Here is a 21,999-nt window from a genome sequence, read left to right on the forward strand (position 1 = left end):
CCCAACAGGAATAGGGTGTGTGCTCACTATGAACTCACTGTTTATGAGTTCAAATCTATCCCCCTCTCTTTTGCATTGACAAGCTATGTTGAGTTGCCTGCTGAACACATTACTTCTTTCTCCCCTGGCTCCCGATTCCAGTCAATCATAGGAAGCTAAATAGAGATTGGAAAGTTGAGGAAGAATCAGGGTCTTGCCTTTTGCTTCTAACTGTGTCAACCTACACAACTCTTGTTTCCATTTTGTACCATTTTCTATACTTCGAGAAAGAGCTTAAATCCCACTTTTTCCCAGGGACTCAACAGCATTTATCAAGCTGGTGTTCTTTCCTCAGAGTTGAAATCAGCTCTGCCTGTGAATTCCCTTCTTATTATTCTGGCTGTAACATTCCCTGATGAACATCATTCACAAAATACTAAATATCAGCCTCAGGGTGTCCCCAATCTTAGCTCCTAGTTGATAGGTGCCTGGCAGCTCCTCCTTAAAGACATAGTTCCCAGCTCCCTGAAAAAACCCTGCCGAGCTTCCGAAGTCCCTCTACCCTTCAGTGCAGAGACTCCTGCATTCCAGTCTGCAAAGCCCCTTCTTCAGTATTCTAAATTTCTATAATCCCAAATCTGTGTTTGTTTCTGCAGTGAGATTAGCCATTTCCTGCAGATAGTTATTACTTTTCTCAGGGTCTTCTTTTGCCTTTCCAATTTGATCATCACTGGTTAGCAAGTCTCAGACTACTATTTTAAAATACACTGTATGATATCTGTTTCTGGAATGCGACCAACTTCACACAGGTGAATTAGTAGCAAGAGTGGAAGCTAATTCAGGAAGAAGTGGCTCATGGGCAAGGAAAATTAGTAAGAGAAGCAAATATAAAAAAGCTGAGAAAAATAATCAGAAGTGAACACAAGAAGAAGGAGTGGGAAGAGGAGGAGGAGGGAAGGAGGAAGAGGAAAAGAGGAAGAAGAAATCAAATTCAGGGAGGAGTAGAGGCACTTTCAAACAGAGGATAAAATCCTGTTGTTTATAAGAATGATACAAACACATAATGGAGCTTCTAGACCTGCCTCTTTTCTTGCTTGCTTGCTTTCTTCCAATTGTGCCTCAGTTCCACTCCATGTGTGTTACCAGAATTATTCTGTTTTTCACTTGCTCCAGTAAGATAAGTAATTTGTCTATATCAACCAAAGGGCCTAAGAGAAGCAACACTATCCCCTCTGGAAAGGCTGAGGGGTTATTCTTGAAGATAAAGAAGAAAGTGAACTATTACTTGTGTTTAAAAGAGAAAACAAGTTCCATCCTTTTCTCTGTTTTGGGTTCACAGTCTGCAGAGTGCCTGGTGCCTTATCCTTATCATGTAGAAGCACCTCCCACTTTGACAACTTCTCCATCTTTGCTCCTATGGGATTCTCAAAGCCAAGGAGCCTCCCTGAGGATCGTTTAACACACAGCATCTTGCGTTTAGCTTAATCTGCATACCACGGTAGGGTAGCTGAAAGAAACAGTACCTGTCCTCTGGGAAGACAACCTGAGTCGTAAATGCAGGACAGAGACTCCTTACACATGCAACCCAGAGAAATGTAAATATCCACCCAAAAACAAAACCCTCCTTCCTTAGCCCGGAGTTCACTTGTTGTAACACTTGGACTCAGTCTTTTAAAACAGCACGAATGTTTCAAGTAAACATTTGCCACTTAAAATGTCAAATACAAATTTCTCCCGTGCAATGAATGGGACTTAATGTCACCATCGTTTGATCTTTTTCTTTCCTCCTAACACAGTGAAGCCCGCAGATGAGTGAACAGATTGTTTGCATTTCACAGAACTGGATGACTGCTATTCCTAGGCTTGAGGTAACCTTCACACTCCATGGTACAACATTTAGCTACGGAGGACGCTACCACGCACGCCCAGCTCACACGCTGCCATTTGCTTTGAGTTACTTAGTTTTCAATTCTTCCTCACCAGTACAAGCAACTACACTTTTTCCAACAGCCCATCAGAAGTTATTTTCATACTGCCTTCATACGAAAGCTTTCTAATCTCAGCAATTCTTCAAAGAGAGTATAAATTATCAGCAACCTTCTCCGAACAGTTTGCTTCATATTAATAACCCAAATGGTATCACACTTTCAAAAACAGGGGCCAGGGAGGGGGGGATCACATTTTGTTTGCTTCTTTCATTCTCAATCCTAGGCAGGCCAATTTGCCACTCTTTCAACTCCCAGGGCAGTGCACAGAATCATCTGTTGGAGGAACAGTTTGACTTCCGCCTTTCCGCATAAATCACTACTAGTAAAAGTTTTATGAGGAGCGCACATTTCCCCTTGCTTCACCCTTTTGTAACTTACTGAGTCCAAGTAAACAAGATGAAACAGTCAGGCATTTAGCCATATGCTGGCGACCACATGTGTATGTAGGGAAAGGAAGAGAAGCTGTCAGCTGAACCAAAGGAACATTATAATTACCGGAAGTGTAACTAAAGGTCCCACCATCCATAGATCTCTGAAATGTTCTAATGGAGTGAATTAGATTTCTCCCTTACCTGTCACAAATTGTCCACGGACTGGTTTCCTTGTTTGTCAAATTTGAATCCAGTTAATTTATTGAGATTTCAAAGCAGTTTCAGGATGTTTCCATATTAGTAATCTATACAGGTTATCCTTGCTTTTCCAAGTATTCCTATATAAAACAGAATAAAAAAAAAGATTACATGCAATGAACACTAGTCGTTTTCATACCCTTAACTCACACGAAAAATAATTTGACCATTCTTATTTCTATAATAGAAAGGGATTAAAGTAAATTTATTTGATCAACTCCACTGTATGCTGTGGTGGTTTTATATTAGCAGTTACATCCGGTAAAAATTTGAGTGAATGGTAAAAGCTTCATAAAAAAATAATTGATTTGAGACTGGACATAACAGATTTGACTAAAATCTGCTTATTAGAGCAATTAAGTATATCTCCTGGAAAATCTGACTTTGAGAATCACCAAGGGCCTGGTGATATATAAGTTGATTTTACATGTATTATTTTATTCAATCACCATGACAGCCTTTCAAAGCACTTGTTATCTTTGGCCTGGTGGATGATTTTGTTAGCATCATCATCTTTGAAATCATAGGGGCAAGACCTCTAAGCAGGACAGCAAATGTTAAGACTAGTTAAACTGGATCCACAGGTTCTTTCCTTCCTCAGACAGCAGAGAAGGGTATAGATTGTGATTATGTTTTATTTAAATAATTAATATAAAAATATTTCACATACTGCATTTGGCCCATAGCAAAGCACTATAGTTACTTGTCCCTTGGACTGTGGTGTATTTCAAGGAAAAAAAATGTTAATAAATTTTATATCACAATATAAATGTCATACAAATGTAGCCATATTTCTTAATAGTTATTGAATAAAGTTCAGGGCAGGCCATTGTTTGAGACTAAATTCCTAAACAAATCCCCAGCAGATCAAACCAAAAAGAAGTTATTCAAGTCAAATACTACATAATCAAATTGAAAAGGCATTAGTTTTTATTAGTACAGGTTTGTTGTTAATAAAAAATATATTCATTGTGAGGAATTGGTACATATACATATCACATCTTAATCTTTTTTCACTTCCCCTTTCCCATCTCTTCCTGTCTCCTCCTGTCCTTTAGAACCTCTTCAGATCTCCATAAAGTCTAATTTTCTGTTCCTTACAATCCTTTTTTTGCTTTGTAAATTATTTATACTTTAGGTATCTTACGTAAGAAAAATCATGCAATATTAACCTTAAGTATCCAATGAATTTTATTTAGCATGATAGTTCCAAAGTATATCTATTTTCCTACAAATGACTTAAATTCATCCTTCTTTATGGCAGAGTAAGATTACATTGTATTTAAATCCCATGTTTTCTTTATGCATTCATCTACTGGTGGACATATAGTCCTCCTCTAAGATTTAGTTATTGTTAGTTGTGTTGCTTTAAACGTGGGTATGCATATGTCACTGAAGTATGATGTATGCAAATATTTGGGGAAGATACCTAGAAAAAAATTTAAAAAGAGGGAAATTTACAAATAAGCCAGGTATTCCAAAAACCTTAAGAGATACAGCAACTACTTTTAAAGATAGCCTTCGAGAGCCTGAACTCTCATAAAAAGAATCCCCACTGAATTGGCCCTTACCAGGGAAGTAACCTGAAACAAACTTATGTTAAGTGATCTACTTTGTTGTCTTAAGTTCCCTCCTTGTTCCTGGTCAAGCTAGCTTATAAAAACCAACTGTTCTGACATGCTCAAAAGAGCACCTTTCTATTTTTTATTTTATTTTATTTTATTGGTACCAGGGATCGAACTCCTGTCCTTGTGCTTGTGAGGCAGGTGGCTGAAACACTGAGCTAAATCCCCTGCCCTGTGCCTTTTTATTTTTATAAATGGAATGCTTTCCAATTCATGAATCTCTAATGAAAAATAAAACAAATTGGATCTTCACCCAATTCTTTGAAAATTTGGTTTTTTTCCATCACATAATTTTGCTTTCCTCCCTATGTTTGTTTTGGCCTTCAAAATTCCCCGTATCACTTTTTGATTCACAGGACTCTTTTTAACTAAATTCAATAAAATAATTTCCTATGCATCTAGACTTATTAGTTTTAAATTTAACACTTTTATATTGTGTTTTATTTTTATTTTATTTTTTAAGACACTGTCAGACATTGTTGTTTCTTGGTTCAGCCTGTAGGTACCATTGGGACAGTGCAAAGCTCCCATCTCTCCTTTCTTGTTCCTGGAAATTCCCAGTGACAGCGAATTCTCTTCTCTTTACACTGAGCAAAACATCTCCGAACTGCTCACTTGTCACCTTGTAACTAACCAAGATTTGTCAAATGTCCCAATTAGCAAATTTCCCCATTTTCTAAGTATGTCATCTTAGTAGACTATTGGTCAATTAATAATAGCCTGGGTATTTTTCATTGTAAAATTTGCTTCCCTTTCTAATATTTTTGGACCTTTGCTTAAGTAAAAGTGATAGCAGATGTGTCCACTTGCTACCAATTTATAAATAAACAGGTTTTGTTAATTTGGTCCTTGACTTGGTTTTATGTATTGTCATCTTACATTATAGTAGGATTATCCTTTAGTATAGCATGAAACTAACTGTATAGGAAAATACATACTTTTTTTTTTCATCTATTTCTAGATCTTTCAGAGTAGATGAAAAAGAAATGTTGTATTGCTGTAGTTAAAAATATAAGGAGAGGGGTCGGGGATTTAGCTCAGTGGTTTCGTCGCCTGTTGCTTAAGCGCAAGGACCCAAGTTTGATCCCCGGTACCAAAAAAAATTTAAAAAAAGAAAGAGGAGAAAGGGAAGGAGAAGAGAGAGAAGGAGAAAACAGAAAAGGAAAGGGCAGGGAAGGAAAGGCAGGAAGGGAAGGGGAAGATCAATACCAAACATTAAAATTACACTAAAAGATTATTAGAGCTCCAATTCCTATTTATTTCACATCAAACTACTACTGCCTTCTACCATTGTTATAACTTGATAAACATGTAGTGGAGGTCCATTTTAGCTGCCAAGAGTTATGATTTTATTGTTTCATCTAATTTATTCATGCAGAGAAAAGCTGGTGTTTCACTGGAAATGTATACAATGTCTCTACCTGATTCTCATTCTATGGAAGAATCTTCCAGAATTCACAACTCTGTAGATTGCAAACAAGTGAAAAGAACATAAACCAGTTTTTCTCTGTAGACAAAGCGTGTTCTATCCAGTCACACTTTGATCAACTTCCTTTCTCACTAGACTACTTTTGTCTTCATTTGCACTTTTATTTCAATATTTCTCATCTATAAAGGTTTCCCTCTAGTGGAATTTTCTTTGAACTGGTTATAGTGCTCCAGGTTCTCTCATTGTTAAATGAATTACAAAAAATCTTTAATACCCATTTGTTTTGTAACCATATGAGGTATGATTTTATCTTTTTAAAATTATTTTTTACCCTTTTTACAACTCTACTGTGGATAGAAATTGGTGACTACATTTTACAGACAAAACTTAGCAGGGTTGTCCCGCAGCTTGTGTGTGGTCAGTAACATCCATGGTCACTTTTTGACAATTTGGCACTATGTCGGATGTTATGGCTGCAAAGCTGAACAGGGTTATGTCTATCTTCAAGGTCAAGGAGGTTAGAGCCAATCTTTATGGAGAGTTGCTTATAAGTAAGGAACTTCTCTAGATATGCAGGAGTGAAGAAATTTGATAAATCCTCACTATCACAAATTCCCTTGCTACATGAAATGCTGAACCCAAATACATTCAAACAGTACTATGCTCCTTACTATCTGAACTCACTCTCTGAATTCTGGCTGACTAAATTCAGGAACCAAATAGATGTGTACAGGAAGAGATACTCGATTACTATCTTTTAATCCTTAAAGTCACCTTTTCAGGTAAGGATTCTTTCCCATTTTTATAGATAAGAAAAATGAGGCTCTGAGAAAGTTATGTTAAAAAATATCCACATGGCACTTTAGGATGAGTAAAGATCACAGGATCATGCAACACAAATTCTTCATTTATAGATGGAAGCAAAGCTTGGGGAGACAGAGGCTCACTAGGTTGTCATATCTGGCTAGGGGCAGGCCTAATACTCATCCATTGATTCTACCTTCTCTACATCTTTCCACTTATCTGAACCAGTAATGAAGGAAAATGAAATACATATCAATTAGAATAAGTGAAAAATGATCTTAAAGAATATACGTTCTTTTTTTTTGGTACCGGAGATTGAATTCGGGTCCTTGTGCTCACAAGGCAGGCAGCAGAACTACTGAGCTAAATACCTGGCCCAAGAACATACCTTCTTAAAGCAAGTTCAAGGTTTTCAGGCAGCCTCCAACTTCTCTTTCTAATCCCATTTACCAGCTTATTATTCCTTCTAGGTGATCTAAAGATTTCCCTCTGAACTCATTTCTTTTAACACTATAATCATATAATTTATTAATTCATACTTGATTTTAATCGATTTTAATATTTTTTAAAAAAGCAATCGCCATCATCATCATCCACAATAAGACAAAGTTTAGCTAAAACCTCAAATGCCTTTGTGGCTTGCATTTAAATCAATTCAAGGAAGGGATCATGTTTCCTAGAAGAAAAATAAAAGTAGGATGCATTTGCCTAACAAATAAGAATATGGAAAAGACCATATATTATGAAAAATGGAGGTTTTTTTCAGTAGAAACTAAAGACTTTATGAGGTTCAAAAAAAATACTAGAGGAGTCTTTACTGTTGAAATGTGTGGGAATTACTTGCCCATGTTCTCATATACCCTACAGACTTTGGAGTCCTGTACAGAAACTATTGCCCTGAATAGCTTTGGACTAAGCTCAGAAATTCACGTCCAAGTTCTAGCTGTCAACACTGACCAGAGGATGGGAGTGATTTTTATGATGCCCATATGCAGGGTGTGGATGACATTTTGAATAGGTCTTGGGTTCTCCAGCAGAGTGAGCTACCTTGTAGCAGGCCATGTTTTACAGTCAAACCCTTGGGTCCACATCCCTTTGACTATAAATCGATAGACTTCAACATGATTTTGTGCTTTTGTTTGTCATTTATCTATCCCCTCCAGTCTTTCTTGTCTTCCCTCCTGCCCATTCCTTTTTTTCCTCCCATTTTTCTCTCTTTACTGATATTTCTCTTGTTCCTTCACATGAGTATTTCTACAAGGAAAACATGGTCATCAGAACTGAATGAATAAGTTTTGCTTACATGGGCTTATCTTCAGCAGAAGAGAGAGGCTTTCTCTTCTGTCCCTGAAAGGTTGAGTATGTCAGTATCACAGAAGCAGCAGTGGGTTACTCTTTTTTTCTTTGTCTTTTTTCTTCTGTAAACAGCAACATGTGTACTGCTTGATGAACTCTGTCTTTGTGTTCTTTCATTCACATACAACACGCCTCACACATTGGGCTGATTGTGTTTCCTGCCTTCACATTCTCCAGAGACTGTCCCTAAGGAAATTTACAACCTTCTGTTTCTCTCTAAAACATCAAAATTCTAATGGAATTGTGTACTATGCTAATTTCAGTCATTGTGCAGATGTCCAAGTGTATTTCCTGTTTCCACCTAAAAGTGTTATTTGTCTCTAGCATCAAACGTCCTTGGAAAAGCTGTTGATTTCTTTGTTAAACTAGAGTCTATATATCATGAGACCATTAAAGTTGTCAAACTTCAACAAAAACAGAATTCCCCAGAGAGGTAGGGGAATTAAATAGTGTTGAATATCACTTTGTATTCAAATGTGGATAATAAAAAAATTTCTAATGTAACTTACATTTTAATTAATTATAACCTCTTACTTTTGTGCACCTTAAATATTTTTTCTTTTGAGTTCCATTTTGGCTAAATCCAAGCTCCCAATTATGCAAAATATATATTTTATGTGTTTAACCATATAATCCTCAATAAAATTTAAAAATGCATCATTTTTAAAAAGGAGGAAACGGATGTTACTAAAGCTGCTAGGTATAACCAAGGCTACACCACTGCTAACTCTTGTTTTCAAGTGTTAAAACCTAGACCTTGTAGCAGTCTTCAAATTCTTTTCCATTTACCCCGTAGGCCTTTTCACTTGAAAGATACTGAATCTAATGATTGATATTAGATAGAGTTTTCTCCTGTAGATACCTGTAAGTGTTTAAATGTCCCTATGTGCTATCCAAAGTAAGAGGCTTAAAAGAGAATTATGTTCCTCGTAAGGACAAATAAAGACACTCCCATTTAACACTGTAGTTAATTCTATCAGTGGTATCATGGTAAATAGACTGGAGGGAAAGAAGAGGGGTGAGACATGTTCAATGATAAAGCCAGGTTTTCAGAAGAAAGTGACGTCCAGATAGTTTCTTAGATGACCTTAATCTGCAGCCTTTCCATGCACCTAAGACAATTAATATTTCCCTGAAAACTGTATAATTCAAATAAAGGATATTGGCTTGAGACATTAAGTCAGGTACAAGACTAACTTTTCTGTATGTATGTCCTGCATATAATGGAAAAGAAAAGCATTTGATTTCCCGCAGTGGGCAAAAGAGGCTTCAGACATAAACTTTATAGAGAGTTTGTAATATTCTTCCTAAATTTTCTTTTTTCCGGTACCGGGGATTGAACTCAGGACCTTGTGCTTGCCAGGCAGGTGCAGCGCCACTCAGCTACATCCCCAGACCGAGTTTGTAATATTCTTTACCTTAGCCTATTAATTAGGATATGAGAGTTAAAAGAACTGCATACAAGATAGCAGAGTAATAATTACTATGTCTCATTAAAAGAATTATTTTCATAATCTTCATATTTGGCAACAGACCTGTCTTAGAGTTTCAACGAATGGTCAATTCTGTGTCCCCAGTCCTGCATATTGACACACAGGGATACCGATGCTGTTGAATACATCACAGAGTAAGAGTCGAGAGACATGGTCACACCACAATCAATAGGACCCAGGGTACACTGGGAAGCCCATGTATTCGAGCCTTACTATCAGTGAAAGCTCTCATCTCTTATACATTTTGTTCCCCAGCCCCTTCTCAATCTGATAGTTGATTTGTGCCCACTTTCCATGCTTATTTCCACAAGAATATACCTTCACGGTTTGAGTGTACACACAAAATTTGTAATAAAAACCAAAGCAGAAACACGAATGCTAAAGAGAGAATTTTGAAAATCATGTCTGAACAAACAATAAATTTAACAAAGTATCATGAAACCCAAGTTGTGAGCCATGAGGAAAAGAGAATGAATCATATTCTAAAATTATTGTGTTGAATGTAAATTAATCAAGGGGTATTTTATTTCATTTGTGTCATCAGCATTTCAAATTTCAATGAACTTTTTGTATAAACATACAATCAGGAACTGAATTATTACATTTATATGGACAATATCTTATCTGGCATCTTCAGTGGGAAGTATGGTAAATAATCATAACCTACATAACTCAATAAAATGTGCTAATATGTTGATTTCAAAAAAGAAAACAATCCTTCTATGCATCTTGTTTTCATTTCATCCCTACCAGTTATTTTCTAGTGCTCCAGTACAAAAAATATACCTAAGTTTAAACATATTTCCATTGCTGATTTTCATGCCTATGAGAGAATAAACACAAAATGTACAGGATGTATGATTATGTCCTGCTCCACAACTGCTTTTGCTAGATTTTCAGGTTAATTCTACCTTGAAGAAAAATTATAAGTTTTTTCCATGTATAAGTTCTTTGAGAGGAAAAAATAAGATTATAATCATCTCCACACACTATAAACTGTAGCAAACACTACAGCCATACTTAGTTCAAGACCACATTGTTCATCCCTGACTTGAATTAGTATTCTCACCTTGAATTAGTATTCTCTTGTTCCCTCCACTTTAAAGGAGGATAGCAATTATATATGACTAAAAAGGTGATTGTTTATATTAAAGGAGATAACATATAGAAAGCAAAGAGCACTACCCCTGACATATGGTAAATGCTCCACTGATGGTAGCTATTATTTTTCACTTCTCCAATAGGCATTTCTGAATGCCATCTAAGTTGGAAATGATATACTTTATCGAGAAACATGTTCATTAAATAGCAACTCCTGAGATTAATTGTTAATAGTCTGTCAACCATGCAACCCTCTTATTACACAAAAACCCAATCCCAATTTCCAAGCATGAGAAAACCAGAGCATTCTCAGAGAGCAGTAAAGGAACCCAGGTTTCAGAAACATGTATCGAAATCTGTTTGAGACAAGTAATGATAACACAGATGCATATAGGCAGGTCTAGATGGTGAATTTGTGTGCCACTCAGGGTTGCTCTTAGCATCGGAAGCCACCAAACAAATGCAGGACCACATAGAAATGTTCAAGCAGTTAAAAATTACAAATCAAGCTAATGATTTGTTTTTAAAAAATTCTATCATCTTTGTAATGGCCTGTTAGGTTCCAAAATTGGAGTTCCTGGATTTCTTGAACTTTTTGACAGGACTGAGGGGCACAGAGAGATGAAGCCTGCTTTCGGCAACACTCTGTGGCAGGGCTGCTCCCAACTTTTCCTCCTGCTGCTAAGTTGGGCTCTCTATACAAGACCACACATGAATGAATGCATACCAGCACTACAGACTAGAGGCCCAAGCTCCAAACACACATCCCATACAGAACCACCATGGGTTTAGAATTTAACTGTAAATTTCTGGTGCCTACTCATATGAAGCCACCCCAGGGAGAATCTCTGTACAGATGCTGAAAAAGAGTCTGACCAGAGAATTCAGTTAACCATGAAGCACGGCATAGAAGATGGTGGAGGACTATGGGGAGAGGCACATCCCCTTAACTCATTAAAATCATGTTCATGAAAAGGAAATTGGTTGGAGAAATCCAATCTGAGTCCTTTGAAAGGGTAAGGTTCAGGTGAAGGTCATTCCTTGCTTGAACCTGGATACAGTGACTGCGACATGGCTCCTGAATCAGATCATCTGGGTTCAAATTCTGGTTCTTTTATTTCGTAAATAAGTGACTTTGGCCAGTTTTTAACCTGTGTTTATTTGCTCAAGTTCTTTATTTGTAAAATGGGAATCATGATTTATAGAGTTCTCTGCTAGATAAAATGGCCCTGGCTACACTGCATCCTAAAATGGGCCCTGCCTATAGGACACAAGTCACTCCAGAGGAACAAAGGACTGCTTTTTCCCACCTTGCCCCCAGTCATAGCCAATCATCTGCCTCCACCACACTCCCTCAGCCCTTATAAACCACACCCAGACAGCCCCTGGTTGCTGATCTTGCCATTGTTAGAGTCAGCTGGGCAGCTCTGTCCCTTAATAAAAGCCCTGCTTTGGGTGTTCATGTTTCGACTCATTTTATTTCTTTCAATAATAACACTTACTTTAGAGAATAAAAGTGGTTCTATGTTTAAAATTTAGCAAGGATGACAATGTAACTTCTGGTAGAGTATTTTCAGTTTGGTTAAGGAACATACCCCCATATGAGCCATGCAAAATATTTTCAAGTGGAAATGAAATCAGTGTTTCAAAGAGATATCTGCCCTCCCTTGTTCACCATAACATTAATCACAGTAGTCAAGAAACGGAAACAGCCTAAATGTCCAGTGACTGGTGAACACATGAAATATGGAGTATATATGCAATGGAATATTATTCAGCCATAAAAAGAATGAAATTCTGTTATTTGTAATAATATGGATAGAACAGTGGATCATTATGTTGAGAGTAATAAATTAGGCACACAAGTCCAATTACCACTCGAGCTCACTCATGTATGGAGTTCTAAAACAAAAAATCTCTTAAAAGTTGAGAGTAACTGGTGATTACCAGAGGCTGGAGAGAGTGAAGGGAAGATGGCAAAAGGCTGAGTAGTGGATACTAATTACTGTTAGATAGGAGCAAGAAACTCTGATGTACTATAGATAACAATAATGTACTGCTTATTTCAAAAGCTACAAGAAAGGATTTGGAATGTTTCACTATAAAGGAATGATAAATATTCAAGGTGATAAATACATTCAACCTGACTTAAACATTGTGCAATGTAGATTTTTATCAAGCGTTACATGCTGAAACATTGATAATGGTTTATGTATCAGTTATGGTTTTTGTCTCAATTAAAAATAACTTAATAAAATTAAGTATATTTCAAAAAAAGAAAAAACACAATTCAATATATTTAAAATATTAAAGTCACGTAAATAAAATCAGATTCATAAAATGCCCCTTTTTCTCATTCCCCCCAAAAGTTGAATTTGGTAGTTTCAATAACTCTAGCAAAGAAAGAACTTATCAAGTTGAGCAGATGTGAAGTATGGAGATCATCATCTTTTATACAATGAAACGTAGCAGTGAGAGGCCCATGTAAAGAAATATCTGCTCTTCATACAATAGTCCATCCTTACTTATCCCTGGGAAATAAATTTCAAGACCTTCCATGGATGCCAGAAGTCATGGATAGTACCCACCTCTTTATATACTCATTTTCCTCTATGTACATTGTTATGTTAAAGGTTAACGTGTAAATTAAGTGCGCCAAGAGATAACAATATATTGTAACCAAAGTTCCTCCTCCCTCTCAAGATTACTTAAACATAAGCACCATGATATAATTCCAGTGTATTTGATAACCTAGGTTGTAACAGGGCAGGTAGTGTATAGGGAGAGGATACACTGGACAGGCCAGGTGGAGCAGGGCAGTGTGGGATTTTATCACACTACTCAGAGTCTTATGCAATTTTAACACTTATAGAAAAGATTTTATTTGTATAATTTTCCATTTAATATTATTAGACCATTATTGACCACAGAGAGTGAAATGTGTATAGGATAAGGTAGTAATTACTGTATTTAGATAATTTCACATTCTTTTTTGGTAGTGTTCTTAAATTTATGTGTACTTTCAACTGAATGAATCTTACCAAGACATGCATACTGTATCTCTCTACCTTGCATTATCTCTCCAAAATCAAAGACAGTTTGAGGAAATCATACTGTACAGAGAAGTTAGAAAAAACAAAACAGATAATGTAGGGAAATACAAATTCACTGGTTAAGGTATAAAATTTTCCCTCTGCAGTGAGCAATTTGGCAATATAAGAAAGTTGAAGATATTCATTTTCTACAAGTTCCCCTATTGAGTATATAAAATATGGCAGAATTTTTAAGTGCTGATAACAACCCCCTCATAGATTGCCCAGTTTGTGGATCCCTACCTGCAATGTTTACTTATGAAAACTAGAATCAAGTAGAATACCATACAAAATACCAGAGAAATATTTATTTCTATTTTCCACATGTTATCTATATATGCATGTTTATGTGTTATGTGTTTAAATACAAGAAAAGGTAAATATATTAGTGTGATGTATTTGAAAGTAAAAAAGGGAAGCATTTTCCACATATAAATATGTGTGTATGTGTATGTTCTGGGTCCAAAGATTAAGCATTCTTCCATGGGCTTTAGATTTAATAGTTCAAACATAGCTTTCTCTGAGAAATTTTCTTATTACATGAAGTTATTTATAGGATGTTCACTGAATTACGTTTATAATTATGAGTCATGGTAAACAATTAAATGTCTTTCATTTGTGAGTGAATAAATAATGTGTGGTATAGTTAAATGATGAAACACTGTTACTCTACATACAAAGTAAATGAATTAAGTCCTCAGAAATCACTACACAAAATTTTACAATTATAATCTTCAACACAAAAAAAGAACAAAAACTGTATCTATAAAATATGTGGAAATAGAAAATATGTTCAATAATATAACATATCCTTAAAAGTATATTTAGATGGAGTAAGATTATAAAAATACACATGATGATGATATACGTGAGCTTCCCTGCAGGAGGTACTTTTGTCTTTCTTTCTTCTTCTAGCAATGAGGGGATATCGTATTTGGGATGATGAGGAATCAGTTGGACGTACAAAATTGTATTTCATTCCAAAGAGGTTATTAAATGAATTAAACATATTAGTAACTTTTGTTATACCTGACTGATGGATAAAAATATCAATATATTTACAATATCTCAAAATTATTTTTAATAAAATTAGTTGAGCTATTTTTAGAGCTGTGCCTTGAGGCAAGAAAAGAATTCTTACTAACAATATCTGCATTTAAATTCACAAAGATTGCAACAGAAAAATTGATATTTGCCTAAAAATTGATATATGCAATTAACAGACACTTGTGTTTGCCACTGGTGTCCTGAGATAGAATAACCTTAAATTAGAGAGAAAAATTAAGTATATTGGAAAACATTCTCAACTGCAAAATTATGAGACTTTGGAATTTTAAAAACGATGATTATCAACTACATTGGAGAGTTGTATATGCTATCTGAGCCAGCGATCTGTTAAAATAACTAACATTCTCCCAAAGTACATTCAGATATTTGTGAACAAAAACTCCAAAGCTATTTCAGTGGTCATAAAACATCTAGGATTGAGCAAAAACCTTTAATTCAAATTTCCAAACAGTACTTAAATTCCCTTTAGGACAAAATATTCGCCACATGAATGCTTTACTCACAAATGTAAAATATTCAAACGTGCTTGCACTAATCATAAAAATCTGACTTCAGCAGAAATGGGTACTTTCCAAACCACTAACATATGTTAAGGCCAGAGACTCTTCATAAATTAATTATTTAGTGCTTTTATAGAAATATCTTTACCTGCATGACAAGAAGGGAATGAACATGAACACCATAAAATTGGTGTTTCCACAAGCTATGTAAAGTTCAGTAAAAATGCAGAAATACACACTCACTAGAACAGCACTTAACCCAGTATTACATATACATATGTCACCTTGACTGGATGAAGAATAGCCCATGCAGGGGGATTAGTAAATCATTCTTCTGGGAGTGTCTGGGGGGGTCATGGAAGTGAGACTTTGAGCAATATAACTTTCCCTGGCCCATTCCACTTGGCTGCAGTTCTCCTGTTCTACTTTGTGACCACCATGAACTACACATCTATTCTCCATTTGCCTTTTACCATGATGTTCCTGCCATGGAGCCAGCCAACCATGAATGGAATCCCCTGGAATCCTGAGAAAATTAAACTTCTGCTCCTTTAAGTTATATGTGAGGTATATTGTGTCCTTGGAACAGGAAAACTGAGATATACATATGTTTGCTATATGCATGTCACACATATCATATGTACGTCACTTGTGTCATACATGTACCATATGTATGCCACAATATGCCATGTGCTTGTCACATGCATGCCATGTGTGCCATATGTATGTATGTATGCATGAATGTTTGTGTCTGTGGATATACACACACACATACATGTCTTGGATTTTGGTAATAGAAATGGAACCCAAGGCTTTTTATATACAAGCTAAGTGCAATACACCCAGTTCCACTCTTTGGCCCTATTTTCTATTTTTAAAAAGTACTCAGACCAATAAAATCAATTATCTATATAAACTCAATAGACCTGGTGGTGGATAATTGTGAGCCTGATCCTTCATGAGTCAAATCCTTGAATAACCCATTCTCCTGGAGGATAGGCGGATTATGTGACTCGCTTCTTTTTAGGAGAATGTGACAATGGAAAGGTGACAGCCATTCTGTGATTGTGTTACTCGATCTCAATAGACTGTAGCCAGAGATCCCCCTGTCGGGATTGAAGAGTAAACTGCTATAGCTGGAGAGGGTGTGAGATGGGATAGATATGTAGTGTGTCTAGGTAAAGACTCCTGAGATGGCCTTTGGCAAGGAAATGTACTGCTGTCTAGATGCTCAGTGACTCTTCGTTGAGAATCACTAAAAAGCAGGACCCACTCCTGTACCCACGAGGACCTCTATTGCATATGGCAGAGATACAAGAGCTCTGAAGAACCCTCCACTCTCCAGAAGGAAGAGAGGATCCAGTTAAGCTGTCTCTGGACTCTTGATTCATAGGCTGAGAGGTTATAGGTGTGTGTGGTGTTAACCACCCAAGTTTGCATACTAAGAAGAGATAAAAATACTTCTCCATCTGTGAAAAGTTTAGATTATCAGTGATTCTAAATGCTGAGATGACAATGACACAAATAATTTTTGTTTTTAACATAGTGGCCTGGAGAGTGAATGAGTTAATCAGAATTTTAAGATATGAAGGTGAGATATGTTAATTTTAAAGATTCCCTGGAAACAGCCCAAGTGCGCACCAACTGGAAGCTGGATAAAGAAGCTGTGGTTTTTTTATAAAATGGAGTACTACTCAGCCATAAAGAACGAGAAACTAGAGTCATTTATAGCTAAATGGATGCATATTGAGGCCATCCTCTTAAGTGAAATAAATAGGACACACATGTATAAATACCAAATAGTATCTCTAGGGTGAGAAACTGAAAGTGTAAATAAGGATGAAAATGATTAAAATGAATAATTGATAATTTGAAATAGGAAAAGGTCCAAAGGTGGAGGGGTGGCAAGAGGGGAAAGGGGAAGGGGAAGAGGGGAAAGGAAAAATTATGAGAAAGAAAAAAAAAAGGAAACAAAGTCTATGTAAATAGGGAAGGGTGGGGGGGGTGAATGGCGCATAGGTAATGGGGAAAAATAAGAACTAAGATACATCATGTTCAGGTACAAACACCCAATGATAAATGTAAATGTATTGCATACCTAAAATGTACCAATTAATATATAAATAAAATTTAAATAAAAGATTCCCTGGTGATTTTGATGGCAGTGATCTGATACCTCAGGTCCTCTATAATTATGAATAATAAATTTATAAGTGACATTTGGCAATCAAAAGTTGAAGCATTAATTTCTTCCTATTCCTTTGTAAAGTACATCACACATAATGTTTGCTGTAGCTTCAGAGGCTAATTTTTAAATCAGGGTAAGAGTTGTGCTTCATAAATATATCTCTTTGGCAATCGTCCAAACTGATGAGTGCTCAACAAGTGTGTGATCGTTTGTGTCACCTCTGGGTGTTTTTGTGTGTGTGTGCGTGTTTGTGTGTGTGTGTGTGTGTGTGTGTGTGTGTGAGAGAGAGAGAGAGAGAGAGGGAACTTTTTTTTTTTTTTGGTACCGGGGATCCAACTCGGGTCCTTATGCTTGCACAGCAGGCAGCGAAACCACTGAGCTAAATCCCCGGCCCAGCGAGAGGCATTTTAAATGATCTACACACAAATAATGACTACAATGAAGATGGGTGGGTAGGGTATATTTAAATAATTCTCTCTTTAATTCTAAAAGCCAGACCTTTTTCTTATCACAAGATTTCCTGGACAAACCCCACATATTTTCTACTGACTATTCTTTGTACCAATACCCGAGCAAAGGCTTGCTGTTCACTATCACCCATAATAAGGGGAAAATATGGGTAAGAAGAGGAGAAAGCAAACCTCAAAAAGCTCCCAGCTATAAACGATGGTTCCACTTTATTTATTTTTGAAAAATAACAACGCAATGGACACTCGGAAAAGATTTTCTCCCTCTATTCACTTCTAATTTATATTTGTCCCTGAACCAAGGTACTGTGGAGGAAAGTTGCAGAAATGGTGTAGGTAGTTGAACTGATTTTTAGTTTTTGTGTTCAAGATTAAAGACTAACAGAGGCAAGCAGGGTGTCAATGGCAACTCATAAGGGCATGGAGCTCAGTTTTGATCCTGGGCTTGATGTGCTAACCTCTGTGGCCTTAAGAATCTATAGTTGTTGTGGATTTGAAGGCAAATATAAATCCTATGTAGGCTTTTCAGCCTATTCTGAGTTTTCCTCTTCTCACATGAGTCAAATCACTTTCTTGGTAGATTTCTTTAAGCCTATTTTTTTCTTGCAGAAAATGAATGAATGAACGAACGAATGAATGGATGACCTACTTCTCTCTTTCCCCTAATCATTTTTACACAGAATTCATGAAACTCATTAACTATATACTAGACTTGAGTGAATTTTTAGAAGTGCACAAGGCAGCCTAGCTGAAACTTAAGTGAAGAGTTTTCCTTCAATCAAAACAAGAAGAAAGTCAGCACTTGCCGTGTTTCTTCAAAGAATTTTTAGAGACTCATTCTTTTCTTATTTTTTATTTTATGTCAATAGGCTTGAGTTTGGGGAACCTTTGCTGAGATTTTATCTTATTTTTAAAATTAATTTTATTGGTACATTTAAGGTATATAATATAATGACATTCATCATTAGAAATTTGCACCTTTACATAATCTATCTCAGTTCTTACTTTTTCCCATTCCCCTGTCCTATCTTCAACCCCTCCACCCCTTCCTTTCTACAAAGACTTCGTTTCCATTTTTTCTTTTTCTCATATTAATTCTATTCCCTTCTTTCCTTTCCCCTACCCCTCCCACTTCCCCTTCCCTTTGCCCCTTTTCTTCCTATTTCACATTATCTAGTTTACCTTTTAGTCCTTATTTACACTTTCAGTTTCTCATAATAGAGAAACTATTCGGTATTTGCATGTGTCCTATTTATTTCACTTTAGAGTATAACCTCAATGTGCATCCATTTAGTTAAAAATGTCTCTAGTTTCTCATTCTTTATGGCTGAGGAATACTCCATTTTATAAAAAAACCCACATCTTCTTTTCCAGTCTCCAGTTGATTGGCAATTGGGTTGTTTCCAAGTTTTAGCTATCACGAATTGTGCTGCTATGCACATGGGTCCACATATATCACTGTGGTATGATTCTTTTAATTCTTTTGGGAAGATACTCAGTAGAGGAATAGCTGGGTCAAATGGGACTTCCAATTCAAGTTATTTGCGATATCTCCATACTGATTTCCACAGTGGTTGCACCAGTCTACACTCCCACCAGCAGGGGGGCAGGGTTCCTCTTTCTCCCCAGCCCCACCAGTATTTGTTATTGGTTGATTTCTTGATAGCAGCCATTCTTTCTGGGGTGAGGTGGAATCTCAGTGTTGTTTTCATCTGCATCTCTCAAATGACCAGTGATGTTGAACATTTTTTCATGTTTATTTGTTATTTCTACTTCTTTGTCCGAAAAATGTCTCTTTATTTCAGATGCCCATTTTTGGATTGAGTCTTTAAATTTGGGAGGTCTGATTTTTTTAAGTTCTTCATAGATTCTAGATAGTAGACCTCTGTCTGAGGGACAGCCGGTGAAAATTTTTTCCCACATCGTGGGTTGTCTCTTAGCACTGTTTGTGGCTCCTCTTGCTGTGCAGAAGTTTTTAGTAAGAAGAGATCTCACTTGTTGATTGTTTCTGCTAGTTCATGGGCAACTGAGGTTTTGTACATAAAATCTTTTCCTACACCAGTGCCTTCGAGAGTTCTACCTAACCTTTGTTCCAGCTGGTTCAGTGTTTCTGTTTTAATATTTAGATCTTTAATCCATTTCAATTTTAGTTTAGTTCATGGTGAGATATATAGGTCTAGCTTTAATCTTTGGCAAGTTGAAACCCAATTTTTCCAGCACCATTATTAAAGAAGCTATGATTCCTCCAGTGAGGATGTTTGGCTCCTTTGTAGAAGATGAGGTGGCTGAGAGTGTCTGGAGTTGTTTCTACATCTTCTAATCTGTTCCACTGGTCCTCAGGTCTGTTTCTTTGCCAGTACCACGCTGTTTTTATCACAGTAGGTATGTAGTATAGTTTCAAGTTGTGGATTTTGATACCCCCTACCTTATATTTATTGCCTAGTATTACTTTTGCTATTCTAGGTCTCTTCTTGTTCCAAGTAAATTTTTGGATTGTTTTCTCCCGGTCTGTGAAGTATGCTGCTGGGATTTCAATTTGCATTGCATTGAATCTATATAGTCATTTTGGATAAAGGGCTATTATCACTATGTTGAGTCTTCCTACCCAGGAGAAAGGGATGTCTTTTCATTTTCTTATATCTTCTTCAATCTTTTTGAGAGTGTTATAGTTCTCAGAGTAGAGGTCTTTGATTTCTTTTCTTAGGTTGATTCCTAGGTATTTCAATTTTTTGGATGCTATTGTGAAAGGAATTGATTGCCCCATTTCTCTCTCAGTGAGTCTGTTTTTTGTGTACAGAAAAGGTTTTGATTTTGTGTGTTGACCATGTATCCAGCTACTTTACTGAATTTGGTTATTAAGTCTAGAAGACTTCTGGTGGAATTCTTGGGGTCTTCTATATAGAGTATCATGTCATCTGCAAATAATGACAATTTGACTTCTTCATTTCCTATTTTTATTCCTTTTATTTCTTTCTCTTGTCTGATTGCTGTGGCTAATGTTTCCAGAACTATATTGAACAAGAGTGGTGATAGTGGACATCCTTGTCCTGTTCCTGATTTTAGTGTGAAGGATTTCAGTTTTTGACCATTTAGTATGATATTGGCTGTTGGTTTTTCATTGATGGATTTTATCAGATTGAGGTAGAGACTGTCTATTCCAATTTTTTTGTAGGATTTTTATCATAAATGAGTGTTGGATTTTGTTAAATGCTTTTTCTGTATCTATTGAGATGATCATATAGTTTTTGTCCTTGACTCTATTAATATAGTGTATTGCATTTATTGATTTGTGTATGTTGAACTATCCCTGCATCCCTAGGATGAATCCCACTTTGTCAGGGTATATGAACTTATTGATGATCTTCTGCATTCTATTTGCCAATATCTTATATGGATTTTTGCATCTATGTTCATTAGTGAGATTGGCCTATAGTTCTCTTTCTCGATTGGATCTTTCTCTGCTTTGGGGATCAAGGTGATGCTTGCTTCCAGGAATGAATTTGGGAGTATTGCTTCCCTTTCAATTTCATTGAAGAGTTTAAACAGTAGTAGCAGTAGTTTCTCTGTTAATGTCTTGTTGAATTCAGTAGTGAAGCCATTAGGACCTGGGCTTTTCTTAATTGGTAAGTTTTTAATTCATTTCAATTTCATTGATAGATATTGGGTCATTTAGAATTTTTAGGTCATCATTGTTCAACTTTGGTAATTCACACGTATCTAGGAATCTGACCATTCTGTGTTTTCCATCTTATTGGTGTATAGGTTCTCAAAGTAGGTATTGATGATCCTCTAGATTTCTGCTGGGTCCATTGTAATTTCATCTTTTTCATTCCTAATTGCCTGGATTTGGGCCTTCTCTTTCCTTCTTTTGATAAGTTTGGCTAAGGGTTTGTCAATTTTGTTTATTCTTTCCAAGAACTAACTCTTGGCTCCATTGATGTTTTTGTTATCTTAGTCTCCATTGCATTGATTTCTGCTCTGATAGTTATAATTTCATCCTTTGTATGAGCTTGGGTTTGTCCTGCTTTCCTTTTCTAGAAAATTGAGGTTCAGCATCAGGTTGTGTAATTGAGCTCACTCTGCTTTCCTAATGTGCGTATTCACTGCTATGAATTTGCCTTGTAAGACTGCTTTCATTGTGCCCCATAGATTCCAATACATGGTATTGGCATTGTCATTTAATTGTAGGAACTGTCTGATTTCTTCTTTAATTTCCTCTGTGACCTCTTGGTTATTCAGAAGTGTGTTATGCAGTTTCCATGTGTTACTGAAATTCTTGC

The 21,999-nt window shown here is 36.3% G+C and overlaps 1 protein-coding gene across 25 annotated transcripts in view; it reads right to left on the bottom strand.

The window, feature by feature from the left end:
- Positions 1 to 21,999, bottom strand: part of Lrrc4c (leucine rich repeat containing 4C) — a 1,178,862-nt gene that overhangs the window by 476,746 nt on the left and 680,117 nt on the right. For all 25 annotated transcript variants that reach the window (XR_015448996.1, XR_015448995.1, XR_015448997.1 and 22 more), the window contains one exon: positions 2,540 to 2,676. The gene's annotated coding sequence lies outside the window, so the exon portion shown is untranslated. The remainder of the gene's footprint in view (positions 1 to 2,539; positions 2,677 to 21,999) is intronic.

The sequence above is a fragment of the Heterocephalus glaber genome, unplaced genomic scaffold (assembly GCF_053883595.1).
Source record: "Heterocephalus glaber isolate CG9 unplaced genomic scaffold, H.glaber_assembly_v1.0 deba00000594, whole genome shotgun sequence".
Classification (NCBI taxonomy): domain Eukaryota; kingdom Metazoa; phylum Chordata; class Mammalia; order Rodentia; family Bathyergidae; genus Heterocephalus; species Heterocephalus glaber.